Here is a 25,709-nt window from a genome sequence, read left to right as displayed (position 1 = left end):
TCCTAAATAAGGCAATAGGCTTGTTTGCTGTGCTGTTGTGCTCTGTATATTTATATATATATATATTGGTTACCTCTTTTTCTGTAAATATTTCTACTGCCCCCTTTTGACCTTTTAGTAATAAATCTTACTTTCTGAAAGCATTGAACTGTTTCTATAGTTCTTTAATGTGACTTACGAATCCCTGCCGCTGAAGAGCGCTACTATGAGTATTTACCCCTCTGTATAACCGGTCTGTAGAGATAGTGGGATACTGACAGTTAACCAATCATGCTAGTGTATTGCTGAGTTTCCTCTTTCTCTGTATAAAAAGGAGGTGGTGGCAGTGTGAAGGGTTAATTGCGTAATTACCTGACCCAGTAACAATTGCATTCAGGCTGCCGGTATGTCGATTGTGGTCCAATTAGCTGGAAAATCGGTGTGCAGGGTGCAGATGGGTGTGGCATTGTTACGCATGTGACATCGTGGTTTTAGATTGGCTAGTCCTTCGGTCACTAGTTTGGTGAGAAGGGCTGGGGTCTGACACCGCGCCCGTCACACAACTTGATAAACGTAACCCTAGTAATCTAAAGCATTTCAGAAAGTTCCCCTTAGGAGTCACTGAAGTTTGCGTCCCCCTATAGTCCTGCACAGACAGGCAACATGCATTTTCTCATTTAGACTTGCACCCAGGAGACAGTAACCAGTGCTTGTTTTTGAAGTTTTATAAGGGGAATTGAACTTGGAAGGGGCAAGGGTTATATAGGATGCCCAAGGGAAACGGCAACAGAGGACAAAGTCCTTAGCAACTATGTACAAGTCTTTAGACAAAAAATCCTCTTTTTGGAGAGCTAGTTAGATTCTCTGGATGTACCACCTCAGACCACAGATATCTGGCTGCCTGGAGGAATCCCTGGACAGGATATCCAGTACCTGTCACTTTAGGTGTAAGGCAGTACTGGGTAGGCAGCTAATCCAGTTCCCCACTAGAGTGCTCCTTCCCTTTACTGGTCCAGGGTGTGTAGGTCTACTCACTCAGTCCTCTGTCTGTGAGCAGATGTGTTGGTGGCTGCTGCCATTCTTTCTAGCTAGGCCACTCTTTGATGCTGCACATGTGGTCCTCTCTCTGAGGGCTGATGAGGTGATGAGTTTTCCTCCTTTCCAGCATCTCTGCCTGGAGTTGAGCCCCTTCCCGTCTGGGCCCTCTTCCAGGCTCCTGCTCTCCAGCCTCACTTCTTCATCTTCCACCTAAACTCTCCTGCTGTTAAGCAGGCTCTGTCACTTTTAGGGTCTGTCCTGACCCCATGTCAAGCCTCCTGTTGGGAATTGGCCATGATCCCTCAAAACTGCAGATAAGCCATTCCTTACCTCCGTCCACTGCTTCTAGAACTTTCTCCAAAGTTCTAGTGAAGGGGGAAGTCCGAGAAAGCCAGTCTGCAGAGCAACTCTGCTCTGACCTAAATTTGACCCTGTTAGCTATCACACCCAGGCTGCTACAGAGCTCTCCTCACTAACATTTAGGCTCTAGCTTCCTCTAGCTCTCTAGGAGGGTGCTACAGTGGTTTAATTCCTGGAGTTAAGCTTCAATCCATCTGTGTTCTCTCCTCACTTTTGCACATTTCCTTTTAGTAAAGCAGACTCTTTATTGTCATACAACAACATATGGACAAGCTAAAGTCCCACTCCCCTGGAATGCTCTATGTATGACAGCAGAGATTTACTCTATCATTTCTTATTATTTATTCCATGATCTATTATTTATGATTTTGTATTTATTCTAGCGTAAAACAGCACACTCACACATGAACATTAAGAAACATAAATACACTGCATTTGTGTCAAATTGTTTCTTCACATATAGTTACTGAAGCATTGCAAGTTTTTATTTCTTAGGAATCTGGGGTAATCTTTATGATCTGACTTTTATTTTTCAAAATTGCTATTGAAAAATGTATGCATGAAATGCAACTGATTTATGCAATAAATCCTCTATCCTTAAAATGAGCTAATAACTGGCATACTTTAACCTCCCTGGCAGTATTCCCGAGTGTAACTTGGGGTTAACTTTCAGTACCAAAAGCAGTAACCCCGAGCTACACTCGGGATTACCCTGCAGCGTTGCTCTGGGATCCCTCCAGCACTTAGCTTGTCCTTCACTCCCGTGATGCCCCCCCTGCAGCATCCCCGGCCATGTCCTCCGGCCGATGCAGGCATCCGTCTTCCAGGTTCTGTTCCCTGCAAGAGTTGAGACATACGGGGGATGGAACCGGCGGGAAATTAAAAAATGTACAAATGTGACATTCCCTCAATACACTAAAATCTCATAGTATAACATTACTGTATCAAACCATTTCACATACATTTTGTCCCCAGTGCTTTGTCCTGTGCCCTGCCTGCATTTTTACTGTTCTTTCTGCCTGGAAACTGAGAAACATCCATGGCGTCCAAAAAGCATCCCTTTAGGTCAAAAGCGATTTTACACTAGCTAGAGAACAGCGATAGTAATTTAGAACCACTTGCAGAATTGAGTGATAATGATTCGTAGGGAAATTCGTCATCAGACACTGAAAACGATTCTGCGACTGAGCTCAGGTGATGTGCAAACTTTGTGCTCCGTTTCAAATTTCAGTGTTTTTGGTTTAATTACATTATTGAATTAAATATATTATTATATTATTATTTTTTATGATTATTTATTATATTATAATTTATGATTTCGTGTTTCAAATTTTATCCTACCCGGGATGTGTACTAGTCTCTTGTTTGGACAGATTTCAGTGAGTTATTCCTAAGACTTACAGGCCTACAATAAAAAAACAACATATTTCCATTGAAAACAATGTACCGCTTTGAGCACAGAAATACTGACATAATCAGACCGCTAGGGAGGTTAAAAATAGTGAATGTGACATGTTTCAAAAATTCACTGGTGATGAATCAATTGCTGGAATTTATACCAGGAAGAAAAAATACAGTGAATGTTTGGTGACTGTCACACTCACTGTTTTTAAGGATGCCCCTAAAAAACAAAAACACCACAAATGTGATGCTTCTATAAATTGTGATATGACAAGTGGCCAGTGGTCTATTTAGGTTTAGTGCTGCCCTAGACAACACAAAAATGCCCCCCCCCTCCCCAGTGCACCCCCACTGTCACTAGTGCACTAACATTTGCTGAGCGGAACTTAGTGGTCAGCCACATCTTTCTGTGAAGATGTCAGTTAGTGGTATGAGCGGCGAGAAGATGTCAGTTAGTGGTTAGAGCGGTGTGAAGGTGTCAGTTAGTGGTATGAGCAGCGAGAAGGTGTCATTAGTGGTATGAGGGGTGAGAAGGTGTCATTAGTGGTATGAGCATCAAGAAGGTGTCATTAGTGGTATGAGCGTCAAGAAGGTGGCATTCGTGGTATGAGAGGTGTGAAGATGTCATTTAGTGGTATGAGTGGTGAGAAGGTGTCAGTTAGTGGTATGAGCAGTGTGAAAGTGTCAGTTAGTGGTATGAGCAGTGCCTAGGTGTCAGTTAGTGGTATTTGCGTTGCCTAGGTGTCAGTTAGTGATATGAGCGGTGTAAAATACTGTATTATCTCGATATTTTGTTAACTTGTATTTGGTGAGAAAAGTTAAAATTAGAAAGTCCTTCCAACTCTTGCATAAACTCAAAAAGATGATTTAATAATAATGATGTTGCATAAAATTAGAAATAAAATATTGGAATACAGAATGTTTAGATAATGTCCAAAAAATAGTTAAGTTCTTAATAATAAAATTGTAAGTATGTATATGTGTGTGTGTGAGGTGTGAGTGTATCGCATCAAGGCTTCTAGAAAAGTGACCTTAAAAAGTCTTTGTTCTGCTCTTAAAAGAGCAATCTAGCCCCCACCATCTCCTAAAAGTGGGTTGGTATTCTCTTCTAGTCCCACAATGATAAAAGACAACAGATGTATTAGTCTTCTACCCTCCCCTCAGAGTCTGAGTGAAACTTTAGCTTACATAGATGAGGGAAGGACAGTTAGACTAATTACTACCTCATGTCGCTTGAATAGAGAGAAAAAACCCAAAATATATTTCACAAACTATAAAAAGTCTATCTTACTTTTCCCAATCTAGAACAAATAGAAATATAATAACTCAATTATTCTATTAAGATCCAACTCATTCATACATATGTTAGTACTGTTAATAAGAAGATATTAGATATTAGGTTAAGGAAAGCTTCTAACAAGCGGCGAGAAGGTGTCATTAGTGGTATGAGCAGCGAGAAGGTGTCATTAGTGGTATGAGCGGTGTAAAAGTGTCAGTTAGTGGTATGAGTGGTGCGAAGGTGTCAGTTAGTGGTATGAGCGGTGCCTAGGTGTCAGTTAGTGGTACGAGTGGTGCAAAGGTGTCAGTCACTGCATGCTGGGAGTTGTAGTCCTTCCCCCGCACAGCCTGCCAGGATTGTAGTTCACTCCTGTGGAGGCGGCAGGTCGGAGGTGGGGGAAGGACTACAACTCCCAGCATGCAGTGCACCCAGCCAGGCTGTGGGCTGCTATGAGGGTTGGAGCTCCCGGAGCTCTCCGCAGTGGATAGTGGTGGGGAGCCAAGAGTGATGATCCCGGAGGACAGCAGTGTCCATGGGAGGCCTGATACTCCCACTGCTCACTATTCTTCTGCTCTAGTAAGTGACATCACTGATGTCCCTTCTTCCGAGGTGCTGCGCCGCCCCCCCTGAAAAGTGCTGCCCTAGGCAAGTGCCTTGTTTGCCTCACGGCAAATGCGCCCCTGCAAGTAGCTATACAAAATATAATCTGAATATGGAAACATGAGCTGATACTAATTTCATATGGGTCCTATGTTTCAAACTGTCATTACATCCACAACATTCCAGCTGTCAACTGCAACCAGGGTAGGTTCAAATCTGAATGGTGGCTTTGGGGAAATTAATTTAGAGTTAGGATTCATTTAGATGTGTGATGGGGGGGCAGGATAAATATGCGTTTGAGGTGTGTTTTTACAGCTTACCAATTGCCCTTCTAAAGCCGCAAAAGGCAGCGGACAGGAGTGTTTACATGCCACAGTTGCGATCCTTTGCTTCATGCCCTCAAAATCTACCCAGCATATAGTAATCGATGGGCAGAAAGCGGACAGGAAAGCAGTTGTAGTGCTTTTGTTAGAAAAAATGGTGTTAAAACAGGCAGTGAGGAGGCGTCACATTGCTTCCTCACTGCCTGTCAGAAACACGATCCACATGTGGATCATACGTCAAAGGAAAGGTAGTTTTTAGACGCATGTCTAAATCTATCCTTAGGGGGAGATTTACTAAAACTAGTGCACACAAAATCTGGTGCAGCTTTGCAGAGAAACCAATCAGCTTCTAGGTGTTACTGTCAAAGCCTAAGCTGAATTTAGAAGCTTATTGGTTGCTATATACAGCCGTACTAGATTCTGTGTGCACCAGTTTTAGTAAATCTCTCCTTTAGTATTCTTAATACTGACAATATGATAAGGCCCATCATCTGGCCCTAGCTTAAAAGACCATAGCTGTTGAACCTAGAGACAACAATTAGATGAAGTCAGGAATCTTTCAGATGGTTCTCCACTGTTTACATTTCTATGCAGCCCTGTGGCATTGCCTTCACAGTCTACATGTGTCCAGGGCCACAAGTAGGGAGTTGTCCTCCCATACCAAGAAGATAGAACAGGAAGGCGCTTCTAAGTGAAGTATATCCAGAAGAATCTTTAATGATGACGGCTAGAAACACTTACAAACTAGTAGTAAAAAACAGGCACAGTAAGATCGTCAGGATGCAGAGGCTCAATCTACCATGCGAGAACCCGCTGTGCTGGTCAGCAGCTGCAGGGGGAGCTGAGGATAAGATGTCCAAGATGGCCGCTGCAAGTTCCAGGATTGCTGGAACTCATGCTGGAGCGCACGCTGTCCAGGAGACCGCAACAGGAAGTGATGTGGGTTAGGAATGGGCATGGAACGGTGACGTGCTTTGGAGCATGCGCAGAGCTCCTTCTTCAAGACCGATGCCTACAAGTGTTAAGAGCCGAATAAATAGGAAGAAGGGGCAGGAAGGGGACAGCCTGATGAGACGAGTGTGAACGCCCTCCGAAGACCAAACAATGGAGGCCAAGGGAGAAAAGGACTATTAAAATATGGAGTGGAGGACAAAGAATAAAAATATATAAAAAATAAGAATTAAAAAAATAACAAATAAAAATTAAAACAATGATTCAAGGAAAACACGGGGGGGACGGCATGGAACTGTGCTAGGGGGGGATAATGTTAAGAAAAAATGTGCAAAGGGTGTGGTGCGTGAAGGGAAAAAAGGAAAGGGGAGGGGGGGGCAAAGATCTGCAAGCAGTTTGTCGCAGTACTGAGAATATACCAGTGGGCTAAGTAACAATGAGTAAAATGAATACAAGTATAAAATAAAATACAAGATTACATGGCATGTCAATATATAGACAAACTGGGAAAATAAATGAATACATCCATGGTAATATAGATGACTAGATAAATGAACGAATGAACAGGTGAACAACTCACTGGTTATTTGCACCGTTATTAAAAGTCATGTTGTACAACAATGACCCCAATAATAAATACACATTTTAATAATAATAAATACACCCTTTTAAGACCACACAATAAAGTATAGTCTCAAAAAAGGTGCATCTGGAAAGAAACGAGAATATAAAGATATAAGTGGCAATCGGGAAAGGGGTAAAACCATGGAAAAAAGGGGGCAAAATTCTATAGAATAGTGTGAATTTCAAAGGTCCTTGTTCAAACCTCCAGGTGATAATACGTCCAGAGTATAAATCCAGTATGTTTCCCTACGACATAAACTCTGGAATCTCTCAGCTCTGGGGAGGTCGGTGGACATGGCCTCAATAACCCAAACTTTTAATCCCATGGTGGATTTACTGTGCTGTTCAAGAAAATGTTGGGGGACGCTAACCATGGGATACTGGGAGTTTTTACACATCTGGAACAATAATCCACATTCCTCTCACATTGTTTATTATGGCAGGTACATTGATAATGTCATCATCATTTGGGACAGTTCGTTACACACTATAACACCAACAACATGGGTTTAACATTCACCTCCATGATAGGCCAAGGATCCTAGCAAAGTTTGAGCCACTAGAGGTGGAGATAGAGCAGGGCAACAGGTCCCCTGAGGAATATGAAGAGGATTGGGATTGTGGGGACACAACTGAGGGCTACGAATCATTGAGCTCATGCACCCCAGAACCTGTTGGACCTTCACACAGAGCTGAGTCTGCTCTAGTGCCCTCTCAACCCAGGCCTGAATTTGCTGTACCCTGGCCCAGGACTAGGGCTAAAACCCCCAAATTTACGTTGATCTGCAAGGCCCCGAATCCCTGTGTTTTCCCAGGAATAGGTAGCAAGGACAAGCTATCCCGGTTCTCCAGGTTCCAAAGGGCCATACAATAGCGCATGCTTTTAGAGTGGGGATGGGACTACCCCTATGTTCCCCAAGACACTATGGCCACTATTGAGAACTCCAGACAGGAATGAGAGGATGACCTTGTATGGGATTATCTCCATGTCCCTAAACCTTTGCGAGGTCCCTATCATTGCAAGGTCCTTGGAAGGAGGAAAGCTCTGGACTTCACCAATCCCATGAAAGAGGACCACCTGTTAGCAGGAAAGAAGCTAAAAGGTCTGGTAGCAGCGACCGACCCACCAGAAACACAGGAGAAGGAATTAATGAGTATACCTGCACCCCCTGGGCCAGATAGGGGAAGGAGCACACTGGTGGGAAACTAGATTAGCTGCCACCCGGGACTGTCTTATTTCTTAAAGTGGCAGGCACTGGATCCCCTGCTCAGAGATTCCTCCAGGCAGCCATATAGAGGAGTGTATAGGGATAGCTATGATCCTTACTGAATCACATATATAGAAAGTTTTAAGATGACTGTATACTCCATTTTGTCTCATCAGAAATGTTTTTATAACTTCATATATTTCAAGTTGTTCATTGCAAAACAATTAGGCATGTGTGATGTTTTAGGAGGGGTGTAGTGTCCTCCTTGGTTCTTCCAAGGTGATCTGTTTCTATTCATTAAGAAGGGCTATATAAGCAGAATGCAGGGAGGGCGGACACTGTATTCCCCTCAGGGGCGGACTGACCATTCGAGCTCTGGGACACTGCCCGAGGGCCCGGAGTTAGTAGGGGGCCCCATGAAATGCCCCTGGTACCTTTTTATAGGCTTTTTTGGGTGTGCTTTGAGTGTGGGCAAGGACACAGGGGCCCCCGTGATCCCTTATTGCGCGGGGGCCCCATGAGTTGTCAGTCCGCCCCTGATTCCCCTTATACCTATATGCTACAATACATATTTATTGGAACCTCATCTTGTCTGAAGGTAATTATTCAAGTCTTTAAAGTAGAGGACCTTGAACAGGAGGTATTATCCTCCCTACACACTACTGGGTGCCGTACACTTGGATTGCTGATGGCTAGCACCACTCTAGTCTTCCATCTCACAAAAACATGCAAACTGGGCCCTAAGTAAGTGTATTTACTCACAGAATGAAACTGAAACTCTTTTCTCTTCTCTACTGGCTAAACTTCTAAAAATTTGCCTCTTCGTGCAAGTCCTTAACTTACTTGGATGGGGCACGGACCATGACCCCAGTGATGTATTTAGGTTTCGTGCTGCCCTAGGCAACACAAAAATTGTCTCTCCCCCCCCCCACGGAGAGACCCTGACACCGACCAACACTTCCCTCCCCCACGAAGAGAGCCTGACATTGACCAACAACACCCCAGCCCCCCACCCCCACCTGAGAGAGCCTTCCACTACCACCGCCCCCCATACACTGGCAACCCCGGGAAGAAATAAGACACTCACTTTCACAGCTCTGGAAATCCCCAGGAACAAGAGTCAGGTGCTGTATACACCATCAAGCAGCCCGCAGCCTCTCTCAGATCCCACCTAGTCCCCTTGCTGTGTCCCTTCTTCTATCCCCTCTTTCTTGGGGGGGTGCTGCCCCCCTGAAACATGCTGCTGCGCCCCTGAAAAATGCCGCCCTAGGCAAATGCCTTGTTTGCCTTGTGGTAAATAGACCCCTGCATGACCCTTAACCAAAGCTAGGAAATCCTGGCAGCCAATCGGGCGACCTGTGAACCCACCTATCTTAGCTATAAGCTCGCAAGTAATGGTCACAAGAAGCTGTTTCAGAAACTGGACTTGGGTTGCCACCCTTTAGAAAGGCTAGCTTGAGAATATAACATTTTCACTGTTCCTTTCACACCTGCACTCACTACTATATTGTCTCTGAGTGTACTTACCCATTCTATTCTGCTCTGTCATCCTTTTTGCTCTTGCATAATTGACTACATTAACCTGCAAAGCCATGCTGTAAGCTGGAGAGCCCTGGTTCATTGCCAGGGTGAGGTCATGTGTTATCTGACACTGAAGCTGAAAGTGTTGGCAGCTTGCCTAGACTGTATGCACGCTTCTAACAAGCACTTATAAGTTCTATGTACTTAAAAGACCTATGCACCAATATTGATAAGATGAACTACATGTTATTATAGTTGCCAATGAAAATAGATTTAATAATTGTGGGCTCTCTGATATGTATAATTCTCAGTCTGTCAATACTATCATATATTAGAAACAGAAGGATAAGTAAAGCAGCTGCAGTTCTGTATGGAGTTTTAAGAGAAGAAGTTCATGAATAGCACACATAGTGAATGTACTACATCTTCATTTATATTTTACCTTTTTGTAATAGTGCTGGGAGTCATTGCATAGATACTATTGGCAATAATTGTGTTAAATCAAAGACAGACCCCCAACGGGGCTCATGTCACAGAAAGTGTTGATGAGACAGAGGGAAAGTATGTGAGACTACAAATGTTTGCTGATGTATCAGGACAATGCAACCAGGTCATGCTATCTTTTGGTGATCTATAATGTTTGTGAAAGATTAGTTGACACCTTCTTTATCTGTTACTGTCTTTATTTGCTCTAATTGTGATGTTTAAAGTCTGGAGAAACAGACAAAGAGGCTTTGCCATTTGTGATCTTAACCACATTCTGTAAAAAGGGTGAGTGACATCTGTGCCAGTCAGGAGGGGGGATTAAGAAGCTGTGGGGGATTAGTGTTTACCCACATAGAAAAAAAATATATTTCAAAAATAAATATTCTTCCCAAATATGAAATGCTATAATTTTGGCCATATTCAATATATTTCTAAATATAGCTCAATAATTTTATATATATATATATATATATATATATATATACATATATGTATGTATATATATATATATATATATATATATATATATACTGTATGTTGAAATGTATGTTTTATTACAAAATATATTAAAAATATTTTAAACAATACAAATATACTGTATGTCTTTAAAAATACAAATCTACATTTTTGTATATTCTTCAGATTTTTTTTTACATATAAAAAAGTAATTTTAACATATATTTTTACATATATTTGTACATGCCTTCCAAAAACATTTTATATTTGAAATGTATTTTTAAAAATGTGTTTCATATATTTTGTAATAAAAACACATTTCAACAGTGTACTGTATATACAGTATATAAATATATATATATTTATTGAAATATATAGTTTAAATATGTTTAATGTGGCCAAAATTGTAGCAGTTCAAATATATGTCAATATATTTGAGAAGAATATTTTTAAAATATATTTCAAATATATTTTTCTTCCATATGGGAATTCTTTGTGAAACTACAGTGCATTGGGCGAGTGACTAACTAGCTGTGGAAGACTACACTGATTGAAGAGTGGTAACAGCAGGGGGAGGGTAAGGTTCATTGTGAACCCATATGGCTCTGAATCATGTAGGAAGGAGTACACCTAGCAGAAAAAAGGTGGGAAATCAAAATAATTTGAGTTTCCAACCCTTTTTGTCTCACCAACCCGGGTGGGGGTTAATTGTGAGGTATGAGGGAAGTTGAGTGTTCTGTCCTGGGGGCAGATGGGAAACACCTTTTTTTGCAGAAAAAAGGTGTAAAAATAGAAAGGAGAAGTTTTGGCCAGGCTTTTTCCTACTCAACTTCAGAAAAGGGGAAAATAGAATATCCAGGGATTTGCTGATATGGGGAATCGGCTGGGTGGATGCACTAAAGTTAAAGGACCACTTTCGACCCCTCATCTAGAATTTTGGGCTCAATATGGTAAATCAGTAATTAAGTATTTTAAGAAATGGCACACACTAGCACAGGTCACTGATTAACCTGTACCCATAGAGGGGACTTATGATGTCAGGGTCTGGACTGCTTTGCACCACAATTTTAAAAGTAAAATGACTGAACCAAATGAATTAGCAGTTTGGGCAGGATGAGCCAATGAGGCCTACTTGAAAACTTCTAAAATCCTTATGGCAGTATTGCCCAAGGAGTCAGAGGAAGAAGGTGAAATGTCAGAGGAAATGATTATGAGCACTCACCTGTAGGCAAAGACACTCATAAGAGAGCCTAGTAGACCCATGGCAGAAGATGAGGTGTCTAGCAATGTGAGACCTCCACCTCCATCATATGATGGAACTTTATCCTCATATGTCGAATCACCAAAGGTATTAGCACCACTGAAAGATTTTACCTCTCCTCAGGTGCTGACTCCAGGACGAAGTGAAGGTAGAATATCAGGAAGCTCCAGTATAGAATAGCCTAAGGGGTTAAGTATGCAGAATAGCTCCCCAGTGGAGGCATCACCTCCTCCCCTTTATGAGTACCCCTCGTTGCCTCATGACGATGAGTGGGATAAGGAGGATGCTCCGGTCACCACTATGGATGAGGCAAAGGGACCTCTTTATAATTTTAGAAAGGATAGAAAGCAGAAAGAAAGACTATACCCTGTGAGAGAACAGAGAGCATATAATGAAAGTCAACAGCTGACAGGAACAATAACTCATCATGTGCCTTGGACTCCAAGTGAAATTAATACTTTCTTGAATATTTTGCCGAAGCTCAGGTACAGCCCTCACTTGTTTGCTCAGAAGCTGTGTAATATTGCAACCAGCTACAGGGAAGACATGCTGAGAATAATAAAAGGAGTAGCAGGTATAAGTGATTTTGAATTAAGAAAAGCTACAATGGTGCCAGGAAAAGGTGATTTTCCTGGGACATTGTATCTTTAAGGGGGGTAAGCATCTTACAACAGAGTGAAAGGCTGTGATAAAGGCATACACCCTGCCTCAAAATCAAAAGGCACTGGGGGCATTTTTGGGCCTTGTGGGTTATTGCAGATCTTGGATCCCAAACATGTCACAGATTGCTCATTCTCTGTATGCATTGACATCTAGTAAGGTTATGCAATTTAAACTGACAAATGAACAGAAACAGACTGTAGAAACGTTAAAAGAGGCCATAATGATAAGCCTTGCCTGAGTACAAAAAGAATTTCTACCTGTTTTGTCAGGAGGCAAACAGTTGTCAGGAGTGTTGACGCAGAAGCATGCAGACATATACCAGCCTGTGGGGTATTATTCTCAACCTCTAGATCCTGTCATCTGTACAGCAACACCTTGTGTCAAGGCTACAGCTGTAGCAGTCAATATGCTGAAATAAACTGCAGATATAATGTTGGGAAATACTTGAATTCTTATGGTTCCTCATGCGGTGGAACAGGTGCTTGGTCACATTAATACTAATCATCTCTCTGCTGCCAGACTAACCAAGTATGAACTGTCTTTACTCACACCTAGCAATATTGTTATAAAAAGGTGTAATGTGTTAAACCCTGCCACTCTGCTGCCTGTCATGCCTGACCCTCCAGATGGATGGGAAAATGATTGTTACAGTATTGTAGAAGGATAATATGAGCTTCCAGTGACACTTACAGATGTTGCTCTCGAAAATCCAGATATGGAATTGTAGGTGGATGGCTCACAATACTATACAGACAAGGGCTCACCTGTCATGGAAATGACTATAGTAGGTCAGGATAATTGTGTTCCAGAGAGCTCTACCTGTCATTGTTCAGCCCAAGTGGCAGAATTGGGAGTATTGACAAGGGCATGTCACATGGCAGAGAATCAGTCCATAAATATATATACTACTGACTCTCGTTATGCCTACGGTGTTGTACATGACTTTGGAGCTCTATGAAAAAGTAAGAACTTTCTGACATCTCCGGGTAAACCAATAAAAATATCTGCTCAAGTAAAGGCGCTGTTAGAAGCCATTACTTTACCAGCTGCTATTCCTGTAATGAAGGTGAAAGCCCACACAAGGGGGATAGATCCTATCATTGCTGGAAACCAGAGAGCAGATGAAGCTGCTAAAGAGGCTGCATTGTTTCCCGTTGGGGTGGCAGAAATAGGGGAAAATGAAAGAGTGTATTTCCTACAAGGTATACCTGATACAGAAATTCTAAGAAAACTACTAGCTGCAACATCCCAAAAGGAAATGAGTAGATGAAAGAAGGCCAGGTGTTATCAGAATGATGCAAGTATTTGGCTCCATGAGGATGGGAGACCTTGTGCCCCCATTTCTATGTATCCTGTCTTTTGCTCCATTGCACATCTAGTCATACAGCCAAAGGGGCCATAGCTGATACAATTTTGAAAATATGGTTTGCACCAGGTATTGAAACAGTGGCAAAACAATTCTGTCAGGCTTGTTTAATTTGTGCACAACATAATCCAGGGGAAAAGGTGCAAACACCATCTGGCCATATTCCAAGACCTTTATACCCATTTCAAAGAGTGCAGTTAGATTACATACAGTTGTCAAAGATAGGATTGTATGAATATGTACTGATGTGTGGATTGCTTCTCCGGCTGGTTAGAGGCATGACCATTAAAAAAACCTACAGCTACAGCTATGGCTAAAAAACTAATACAGGAAGCAGTGTGCAGATATGGGGTCCTAGAATGTATAGAAAGTGATAGGGGAAACATTTTATAGGTCAGATAATGGAAGAAGTGTTGACAGCCTTTCACATCAAACAGCATTTGCATACACCATATAATCCTACTGCTAGTGGAAAGAAAGAAAAATACAACGGGTTGTTAAAAGCAAAATTAGGAAAATTTAAGACTGAAACAGGATTGAATTGGTTACAAGGATTACTTATAGCATTATCTGCTTTAAGAACTGCCCCGATCAGAAGGGGAAACTAGGTCTTATGGTACACTTACTGAGTATTTTGTAGGATTTCATAGACACCTTATGAAATTACACAACAAAATCTATGCTACACTTCCGGATCCAGATGATCTAGAAGGGACACATAAACTACATCCAGGAGATTGGGTGATAATCAAGAAGCACCAGAGGGGTATTTTTCAGCCCCGGTAGCTTGGTCCAAATCAGGTGGTGCTTATAGACACCTTAAGCAGTTACACAGCAAAATCTATGCTACACTTTCGCATTGCGTTTTGCATTGCTTTTTGCATTTTTGCCCCATTTTTGATGTATTTTCCTTTTTTTTCATTTAAAAAAAAAAAAATTCTTGTTGCTAGGCAGATTTTAAACACAAAATGCAAAACGTATCAAAAACGCATAAAAAATGCAGCAAAAACGCAATACATGCTTTTCTGCAGAATTCCCATTGAAGTCTATTGAACCAAAAACGCAACATTTTGCATTCAGAAAAGCCCCTGACCCTTTCCAAAAAACGCACCGGGTGAAAAAGCAGAGATGTGAACCTGTCCTATAGGAAAACATGTTAAACTGACTGTACTGCATTTCTGCAAAACTCAAAATGCTGCAGAAAACGCTTAGGTGTGAACCTAGGGAAATGGGACATTTAGGGTGGGGGTCACAGATTATTATCGAGATCCAGGTGAGATTAACGTTGTTCTGAATGGATGTTTCAATATTTTAAATCAAACTATGTGTTCGTGTGAATGAGATTGCTCCAATTGTTTTATTAAGACTTTGAAGCAACCTCTAAAGGATTTGGATTTGCCAGATGAGTGTAATGAAACCTACATAAACACTGATGTGAGTAGGTATAATGTATCTTTAGGGTAGTTGGTAGAATCAGAAATAAAAAGTGTTAAAGCCCGAGTTCTACCCAGTCCATACTATTCTGTATGTGGTCGGATAGCTAGGAAAAATTTGCCTCTTAAAGCCAATGGTACATGTATAATAGCTGAACTTGACTACGCCACCAGACCTGTAAATATGACAGATTTGGTGAAAGAACATCGAGGAAACCAACACAGAAGGCCTGTAGACAGTAAAGTGCAATCCATCAAGCCTGCTTCAGATACATTGACTCAATTTGCACAGAAATATAACCTATCTGTGTTTGGGGAAGCATTTAAAGCATGGACGTATGCTCCCTCGTGTACAGGAAGGGCACAAGAAATGGTAAATAGACTAAATAGTTATGCAAACATAACTAAAATAATGATGGGTCATGTTCTGGAAGCCTTGAAGGAGGAGGCAGAAGAAATGGTAGAACTACGACAGCAGGTGATTGCCAATCATATTGGTCTAGACCAGGGGTGGGCAAACTTTTTGACTTGAGGGCCGCAATGGGTTCATATATTGGACCCGGGGGCCGGACCAAGAGTAGATGAATGATGTGTATGTGTCATCCATAGTAAGTATAGTAATATTCCCCCATAGTAAGCATAGTAATTAATCCCCCATAGTAATTAATCCCCCATATAGTAATTCATCCCCCATATAGTAATTCATCCCCCATATAGTAATTCATCCCCCATAGTAATTCATCCCCCATATAGTAATTCGTCCCCCATATAGTAATTCGTCCCCCATATAGTAATTCGTCCCCCATATAGTAATTCGTCCCCCATAGTAATTCATCCCCCCTATAGTAATTCATCCCCCATAGTAATTCATCCCCCATATAGTAATTCATCCCCCATAGTAATTCATCCCCCACATAGTAATTCATCCCCCACATAGTAATTCATCCCCCATATTAATTCATCCCCCATATTAATTCATCCCCCATATAGTAATTCATCCCCCATATAGTAAGTCCTCCATATAGTAATTCATTCCCCATATAGTAAGTCCCCCATATAGTAATTCATTCCCCATATAGTAAGTCCTCCATATAGTAATTCATTCCCCATATAGTAAGTCCTCCATATAGTAATTCATTCCCCATATAGTAAGTCCTCCATATAGTAATTCATTCCCCATATAGTAAGTCCCCCATATAGTAATTCATTCCCCATATAGTAAGTCCTCCATATAGTAATTAATTCCCCATATAGTAAGTCCCCCATATAGTAATTCATCCCCCATATAGTAAGTCCTTCATATAGTAATTCATCCCCCATATAGTAAGTCCTCCATATAGTAATTCATTCCCCATATAGTAAGTCCTCCATATAGTAATTCATTCCCCATATAGTAAGTCCTCCATATAGTAATTCATTCCCCATATAGTAAGTCCCCCATATAGTAATTCATTCCCCATATAGTAAGTCCTCCATATAGTAATTAATTCCCCATATAGTAAGTCCCCCATATAGTAATTCATCCCCCATATAGTAAGTCCTCCATATAGTAATTCATTCCCCATATAGTAAGTCCTCCATATAGTAATTAATTCCCCATATAGTAAGTCCCCCATATAGTAATTCATCCCCCATATAATAAGTCCTCCATATAGTAATTCATCCCCCATATAGTAAGTCCTCCATATAGTAATTAATTCCCCATATAGTAAGTCCCCCATATAGTAATTCATCCCCCATATAGTAAGTCCCCCATATAGTAATTCATTCCCCATATAGTAAGTCCTCCATATAGTAATTCATTCCCCATATAGTAAGTCCTCCATATAGTAATTCATTCCCCATATAGTAAGTCCCCCATATAGTAATTCATTCCCCATATAGTAAGTCCCCCCTATAGTAATTCATCCCCCATATAGTAAGTCCCCCATATAGTAAGTCCCCCCCCTGTGTCAATTCACTTACCTTTGGTCCGCGCGTTCCTCTAGTATTCCCGCGCCGTTCTGGTCTTCAGGGAGGACTGTGAGAGGAGTTCGTCACGCTGCCCCGCCTACATCCTGGCTGCCCCGCCTACATCCTGACAGCTGCAGAGTCCTGACGTCCGAGAGGAGGGAGGGGGGCGGCCATCCGAGAGGGGGGGCGGCCATCCGAGAGGAGAGGAGGGGAGAGGAGGGAGGGGAGCGGGCGCCCGGCACACAGGAGAGCCGCATCTAAATTTGTAAAGAGCCGCGGCTTGCCGACCACTGGCCTTGCGGGAGCCTAGCTCCGCGGGCCGGATTAAAAGGTCCGCCGGGCCGTATACGGCCCGCGGGCCGTAGTTTGCCCATTGCTGGTCTAGACATTCTATTTGCCTCACAAGGAGGACTGTGTGCTGTGATAGACCAAGAATGTTGCACCTATATTATTGACAATAGCTATGATATAAATGCACACAGCTGCAGCAAAAGGGTTACAGGGGAATGTACATGATATTATTAACCATAAGTTGGATTTATCTGACTGGGGAGGAGGTGCTCTATTTTGGATGTCCTGGCTAAACCCACTGAATTGGTGGTGGGAATTGGTAAAGCATTTAAGACTTTCCTGATAGGGTTGTTGAAAATATTAGACATTGTTCTGAGTGTCATAATAGGTTTGTTGCTGTGCTTTAAACTGAGTTTGTGAGGATGTGAAGCAATCTATAAGAAACTAATTCTTAAGAAAAACTCAGATATGCTTATTACTTCTTTCAAATGACCAATGGAAAACACGCTGAAAGAAAATGACAGTAGTCCACCTAATTTGTCACTTGTACTAGATGCACCCTTTGTGATGTCTCCTGATGAAACCTAACCAGCAATGCCTTGTCTACTACCTCTGGGCAAGAAAAACCCAATGATGTTTTGAAAGATCTAAATAACATAGGGTGTGACATCCTTTTGAGGGGTCTATGGGAAATAATTTCAGCATGCATAAGTAGAGTAGCTTAAGGGTGACACATGAAATTAAAATCATGGTTCTAAGCTAGAATGTGAATGCTGCATATGCTAAAGTGTGAAAAAGAAGTCAACAATAATGATGAGTGCATGTTTTGTGTGACTGCATAGGGCCAATGTCCCCATCCATTGTATTCCTGCCCCAGTGGGAGGCATTCCTCCGACAAGTAAGTGAGGCTTAGCTTACTTATATGTCCCGGTAAAGGACAGGAATAGGACATTGTCCACCAATAGGCAAGTTAGTAAGGAAAGTTTTGTACCTTCTGCTTCTGGGGAACAAAGTAAGCAAGGAGATGTGGAGCAGTGAATGACCTTGCATATGATGTAAGTCAAGGAGAGTCGGAGGTGAATGGAGCATCTCAGGGTCCACCACTTCCAGAAACCATGCTATGTTATTCCCCTAATGGTAGATAAAATAATGGATGATTGGTAAGCCATGACCAATGGGGGGGGGGGGAGTGGCATGAAGAGAATATCTTTCTCTGGCCCTCCTGATGATCATGGTTAAGATCACTGAAACATCCACATTTATTTATGTTGCATTGTTTGGAAAAATTATATTCATAAGAGTGAAACTTATGGTTGCTTAAGTGCATATTGTCAAAACTCTCATGTAGAAAAATGACAGTCACCATTTGTCAAGACTGTCATGTAGACAAATGAAGGTGATCATTTATGCAAACGTTTGTGCCTTCCGTAACACATCTGTGTATAAGGAATGAATGCTTGTGATCAGTAATGATCAAAGGGGGGAGTTATGTATAGGAATAGCTATGGTCCTTACTGAATCACATATATAGAATGTTATAAGATGGCTGTATACTCCATTTTGTCTCATCAGAAATGTTTTTATAACTTCATATATTTCAAGTTGTTCATTGCAAAACACATATCTTGATTAGAATTGTGCCATTAGGCGTGTGTGATGTTTTAGGAGGGATATAGTGCCTGCCTTGGTCCTTCCAAGGTGATCTGTTTCTATTCATTAAGAAGGGCTATATAAGCAGAGTAGGGCTCTATGAAAAGCGTAATGCAGGCAGGGCGGACACTGTATTCCCCATATACGTATAAACAACAATAAATATAATTCAGATCCCTATCTCGTCTGAAGGTAATTATTCATGTTTCCTTTAAAGTAGAGGAACTTGAGTAGGAGGTACTATCCTCCGAACACAGGAACATCTGGGGTCTGAGGTGGTACTACCGGAGACACTGGCTAGCTCTCCAAAAGAGACTGTTGCTGTAACTATTTGTACAAAGTTCAGGAAGTTGCCCTCAGTTCTTTTGGGCATCCTGTACACCCCTTACCCCATCCACCTTCTAAAATTCCCTAATAAAACATCAAAACAAGCTCAAGGACTGGTCACTGACTCCTGAATACAACTAGATGTAAAAATGCGTGTTGTCTGGCTGTGCAAGACTATACTCAAATTTTTGGCAACTCCTAAGAGGGTAGTGCTACACATGTTATAGTCACTGTACATTCTGCACCATTCACCCTATTAGAACATATCTCAGTCTAGACCCATACGTAAATGCATTATATTCATTGTTCTGTGTTGTTCTGTGAGTTTGTGCTTCCATTCATTTATGGGCCCATATCAGTTTAATACACAGAAACTTGCCATGATCCACTGTTTGGACCCAATATATAAACCAGTTTATTTTATTGTTGATATAATTTATTGTGTGGACACTTTTGTTTTTGCATTCCTGTGTGTCAACCTCTGAGCAGTCAATAACCCCACTCCTGCACTGCATTATCAAGTAATCCATTCTCCCACATCCTCCTGCGTCAGCTGTCTCCTACCTATACACACTGTATTTACTGCCATTGCATGGCTATTTATTGTATTACTATGTGTCCACTGACACCTAGTGGTAGTTTATCACCAGTGCAACTTGTTTTTTTGTGTCTCTTTGGTATAGTTCTTTGCTTCCCCTCTTGTTTTGTGCTTGTTGCTGTAGTCCTAGCTAGACCCCCTCCCTGTTTTTTGTGTTTCTTGATTTTTTTACTTTCAACTTCTTTGAAGACAGTAGGCTTTGAAAGTCATTGGTCCATGAAAAAAATGTGCATGATGTGGTGCCATGCACTCTTCCCTCCGCCTAGCTGAGCAGAGGGAAGGAGGGAGGAGGCAGCGGGCATGTTTCCTTCGATGACAGTATAGGCAGACACTTGCCAGAAGGACCAGACAGCTCTATGCTCTGGAGCCTGCATTTCTCTCTCCCCCTGGCGATCACATCCTATATTTTTGCACATTAAAGTGTGTACAGTGCCGCTAATAAATAGAGGTTTCTGCAGCACGCTGTCACTGTGCAGGGAGTTATGCAGCAAGCTATAGCAGCTCACTCTGTTGCTTCTTCACTTCTTTCCCTCGTGATCAGGAAGTGAGCCCTTGGGGGGGAGAAGTGCCGGTATTCAGGGCTGCCTGCTCCCTATGAAGAGTGTCACCACAGGAACCTACATTCTGCTCTAAACTTTTTGTATAGAAGACAGTTGTCACCAAGACATAGACAAGTGAATGTCCCAAGAGGAAGCACAAACAGCAATAAAAACCCAACCCTATTTCCCCATTGTATTTTTCTTAGAGTTCTAATCTTGTAAACCATTTGGGGTTATTTACTTGGTACTATTTTATTCTTGTAAATACTTTTTACTCTATTGATTTTCTTTTTGCTATATTCAGGCTGTGCAGTTACATCAGATAACACTGAAAAGTCCAAATACTCTCAGTGTAAAGGGACTTTAAAGGCACCATGCTAAATTACCAACACAATTATTATACAATAACACAATATACAAGTATTTATTGAATCACATAAAAAGAATGGTGGGGGAAATCATACCCATCATCCAAAGATATACACATCAACTTGCATAAAAACCATACAAATATATGGCTGTAGTTGCATCCCGCTGATAAATGTGGAGTCGTTTCGCAGTTTTATAGCATTGATTAAAAACTTTAATAGCCGATCCTGGAAAGATGTCATAAAAGAGGTCTAAGAAGACTACCCCCACACAAGTTGAGTGCGGGGAACAGAAAGCTGGACACTGGGCCAGATAGAAGGGGGGAAGAACAAAGGGTCACGGCGAGCCTTTACACTCTCAGCTAAGATGGCAACCAAAAAAAGAAAAAAGCCAAAAACAAAAAACAGGGGTGAGTGAAGACCCGTTTTTTGTTTGGCTTTTTGGTTTGATCTACATATGTTTTTATGCAAGTTGATGTGTAAATACATGTATTCATTTTTTTTGGATGGTGGCTATGTGTTTCCCCACCATTTTTTCTGTGATTCAATAAATATAATGTTTTATTGCATAATAATTGTGTTGGTAATTTAGCACAATGCCTTTAAAGACCCTTTTCACTAAGGGTATACCCCTCTCTTTCTGTTTGGATTTGTTGACTTTATTGGGATCTGGCACCATATACCTATTCCCTGAGATGTGGTAAACAGAATTGTTATGTATAAGAATCAAATATTTTTGTTCTTTCTGATTTTCAGATGCAGAATATCAGTTTTACAAACAAGCAACTGCATGCTTACAGAGATTCAATATATGTATTTTTCTGTGATTTTAATACTGTTCTCTATGCATCTCTTGGCTGATGTGCAAAATTGATCAGAACATTATGTGAACAGATGGACTATCATTGATCTCTTTAGAGTACCCTTTAAGTTTTATGTGCAATTTATCAAGCTGAACGAGTTTACTCCTGCGCCTGCTAAATAAAACAAAACCAAAGTGCCTACAGATAATTACATTTCCTGAAAGGTTAATGCGTGTCTCACTTGCTCCTGCATAGGTTCGAGCCAACCTGAGACAAGGCTGTATATACACTAGATACAAAGTAATGCTCATTCATTTACATGTCACAATATACATTGTTTCAGAAATATTGCTCTTTTTTTTCAATGGAAACAAAAATTAAACTACAATGCAGTGAGAAAACAGGATCTGTTTTTGAAAAAAAACAACCCGAAAGTGTTTTTTTTTAATAATAGTTTTATTGTATAAGTAGTTTTACTGTAAAGAAAATAACATTTTACCATATAAAAAAAGAGTTTGTGTTGACAATATACTTTAAAGCAAGTTATTTGTTTGCAAATTAGTATATAGGTTTTTGAACTACAAATGTCGATTTATCATGGCAAAAAAAATAACATATGAAGAATAAAAGAGTAAAGCGCTAGACTGCCCATATTCAGAATGACAAATCAAGACATTTTGACCAGGTAGGACAGGTCCACTTAACATTCCCCCAATCCAGCAGCACATACACAACTTCCCTTTGCTTCTCTGCTGTATGTTTAGCAAACAGAAACAAAGAGAGGAAGCAGAGTTTCCGACTCTCTACTCGCTCACATGTGATAAGACTGGACCAATCCCAAAGCTCTGGCATTGCCATATGGAAGGAAGGGAAACGCCTCCATAACTGTAAGCACAGAGTATTTATTTCTCTTTCCAGAGGCTGAACAGAGCAACATTGGGACAAAGGTAAAGTATTTGCATTTTGGGGAGGATGGTAGTTAAGTGAACCTCATAATACCAAAGGAAACTTCTGTTTTAGGCCTGTAATCCACCTATCTCAGGTTGCAACTGTTTCATGGAGGTCATCAGCTCTTCCTGCGTAGAATAAACAAAAAAGTCGGCTGTACTCCAATGACATCAGCCTTCTCACAACTTTATTGTTCTAGGACAAGATCACAAAGAAATCTGCCCAGGCCAAGTTTCACTCTGGCATGTTTCACCCAAGAAGGGCTTAATCATAGATTATAATGATGTATTAAAATCATAATCTAACACCCAGCTGCAGCTTTTAATAACATTAAAATTAAATTCAAACAATAGAGACCCTGCCTTATCTGGGTTTCTAAGACTGCATTCACACTTTAGCATTTTATTAATGTACATAAAATTGCACGATTTCACAAACCCGAAAATCGCCTGTTGTGCTAAGAGACGTGCATTTGTCACATGAAAAAATGCTTGACAAATGTGGCAAAACTGATAGTTAAAAAACACACAAAGTTTAAAGACTCAAAAAGGTGCATGAGTTACTTTTCCATGTTTGTCACGTGTAGGGCATCCCATTGAAATCAATTTTGGGAAGTAGGGGCAGACAACTATAGTGAGATTCTGCAGGAGCCTGTCATTGCACTCGTGATCCGCTGATCATAGGTGCAACACTTGCAGGTTCCAGAAAAAATAAATCAATACACATACTTTTACCTGCAAAAATATGTCCATTTATTATTTTTTTTAAAGGTGAACTTATCCTTTAAGCCTTTTAAGTGCTGAAAGTGCTTTTTTGTTTTCCTTTAAAGGAATAAAAACTTACCTCCTTCATTATCTCTCCTTTGTGCGTGTTCATCAGAAAAACGACAAAACTCTGCAAAAATTACTGGCACCTCTCTGTGTTACCCCACTTGGACTGGGGCATTTGCGGTGCATACCTACTAGGCTCGGGGGCGGACTAACCATTTGGGCACTCGGGCACTGCCCAAGGGCCCTGGGTCAGTAGGGGGCCCCATGAGATGCCTCTGGTACCTTTCATAGGCTTTTTTTGGGTGTGGTTTGAGTGTGGGTGAGGACACAGGGGCCACATGATCCCCTATTGCCCGGGGGCCCCATGAGTTGTCAGTCCGCCCCTGACTAGGCCACTTGGGGGTCCTCTCATATGACCCTGGTGATAATAATGTTACATCAACAGTGGGAGATGTGTAAATAAATAGCACAACTTATACTAGTAATACAGCTCAGTTTTTCTTGCAGTGTCACTTGTTGCAATTTTTTTCTTGATGTGACATGATCAGCTGCAACATGTTGGAAAGGAGGTTTGCTTACACAATAACAAACATTTATCTCCACACATATCCTTTAACCTAATGCATGGAGAAAGCATAATAGTAAGTTTCTTTCAAGTGTGGTGGATTCCTACAATTGGGTACAGTTCTACAATGAATACAGAGTTGCTGTTTAAAGGAGAATTAAACCCAAGAACAAATATGCAATACAGTGCAGCTTATAGTCTTTAGATGTAGTGGCTATTTTTCTTTTTCTTTCTTTCTATAATGTCATTAGTTTTCTTTTTTTTACAAGCTCAGAATATGTTTTAGCTAATACAGAAAAGACCTGTTGATCTTGCCAGAAATGCAGTGTACTTGTTGCTTTCTGTGAGCTGCAAAGAAGAATATATTTCATCCTGGCTATCTTATTTAATCTACAATTGCCATGCTGATGTAGATGTGGTCATGTAATGGAGATGGAGAGATCCAGCCAAAGGGTGATTACCATGGCTCCCTTCACAGATACACGGGAGGAAATATGTAGCCACCCAGGGACAGGACATGTGTTATTTGCAGGATTACTGGGTGAAAATACTGGGTGAAAAATAAATCAAAAAAAGCTTTAAAACAGAAAACAAACCCAGTTATCACACCAAGGACTGGTAAACTGAAAAATATTACATTCTTGGGATTAGATTTTAAAATACAAATTGTGCTAAATTTGGAGTTCTCCTTCCTCAACCCTACAACCTCATTGCTAGGACAGGGACTGTGTGAACCCAGGAAATGCTTCATAAAATAGCTTTGTAAATCTTTACATCGTAAGGAGAGGGAGATATATGATAAATCAATATTTTTACTTGGAGCTGAAAGCAATTTAGTCATTTGTAAAAGAAGCAAGCAAATTAAATCACTGAGACTCTCCAATTACCATTTGCATCCTATAGATTGTAGAATATACTATTGCTAAGTAAACAAAAACATTAAACCACCTAAAATGATAGCTTTCTGCTGCTGACACAAAACAAAAAATCTATTATCCTTTAAAGCATGCAGAAGCACAACTAACCAACTAGTCATTTTCAAGATCCATTTCTCCACTCTTCTAGCTGGCCTGAGACACTTAAGAATTTTGAAGGAAGTACTTTACTCTTTGACCAGATAAATGGAAGGATATGGGCTTGCCTGGCCAGCCACATACGTCAGTAGAATTATAAGAGAAGTAGGACCAAACTGCAGTTACTTGTGTTCTCCTGTGAAGAACATCGTCAGTTGACATCACAGAGCTGCTTCAGGCTTTGGAAGGATTCAGAATATTTTATCAGGATCCATCCAGCTGCCTGATTGACAGCTGGCTCCAGTTCTCAGTGTGCTGCTGAGAACCAAAGCCAGCTGCACTTACCCCCTCTCCAGCCTGGCGCTCCAGTGACTGACAGTCACTACTCTTCTCTCTGTGAAGACCAAGAACTGAGCAATCAGCAATCATGTGATTGCTCAGTTCTTAGGCTTCGGGCTGACATGGGACAGCTGCAGCATCACATGGATGCTGGAGCATAGAGGTAAGTATACATGTTTATTTTTTTTAGTAACCCCAAACTTCTCCTTCCAAGGCAGCATGTACATTCTTACACCCATGTAATATGCTGTGTTGAATATGCTGCGAGTATATGCAGGATGTAATGCTTGCCTTATCTAGTATAGAATAACACTTACCTTATATAGCAGTGGTGGTCAATTATTTTGATATTTGAATGTGGCCCTTGTCATCACCAAAACACCACACATAAAATTCTGTGTCATACATAAAACGGAATATAGTCGAATACTATGAAATGGTCAAAGACTGTGGACATATTAAAGGATATGAACTGAATTTGCAGACATAATACAAGACATTGTCAGAATCTGTGGATATGGTACAGGAGATGTTAGGATACTGCAGACATAATACAAAAGATGATCAGAGACTGCAGACATGGTACAGGAGAAGAT

This window comes from Staurois parvus, unplaced genomic scaffold, assembly GCF_062004578.1.
Source record: "Staurois parvus isolate SC_StPar_1 unplaced genomic scaffold, SC_StPar_1.0 ptg000205l, whole genome shotgun sequence".
In the NCBI taxonomy this organism is placed as follows: Eukaryota; Metazoa; Chordata; class Amphibia; order Anura; family Ranidae; genus Staurois; species Staurois parvus.
The sequence above is the reverse complement of the archived record's forward strand: the minus strand, read 5'-3'. Positions refer to the sequence as shown.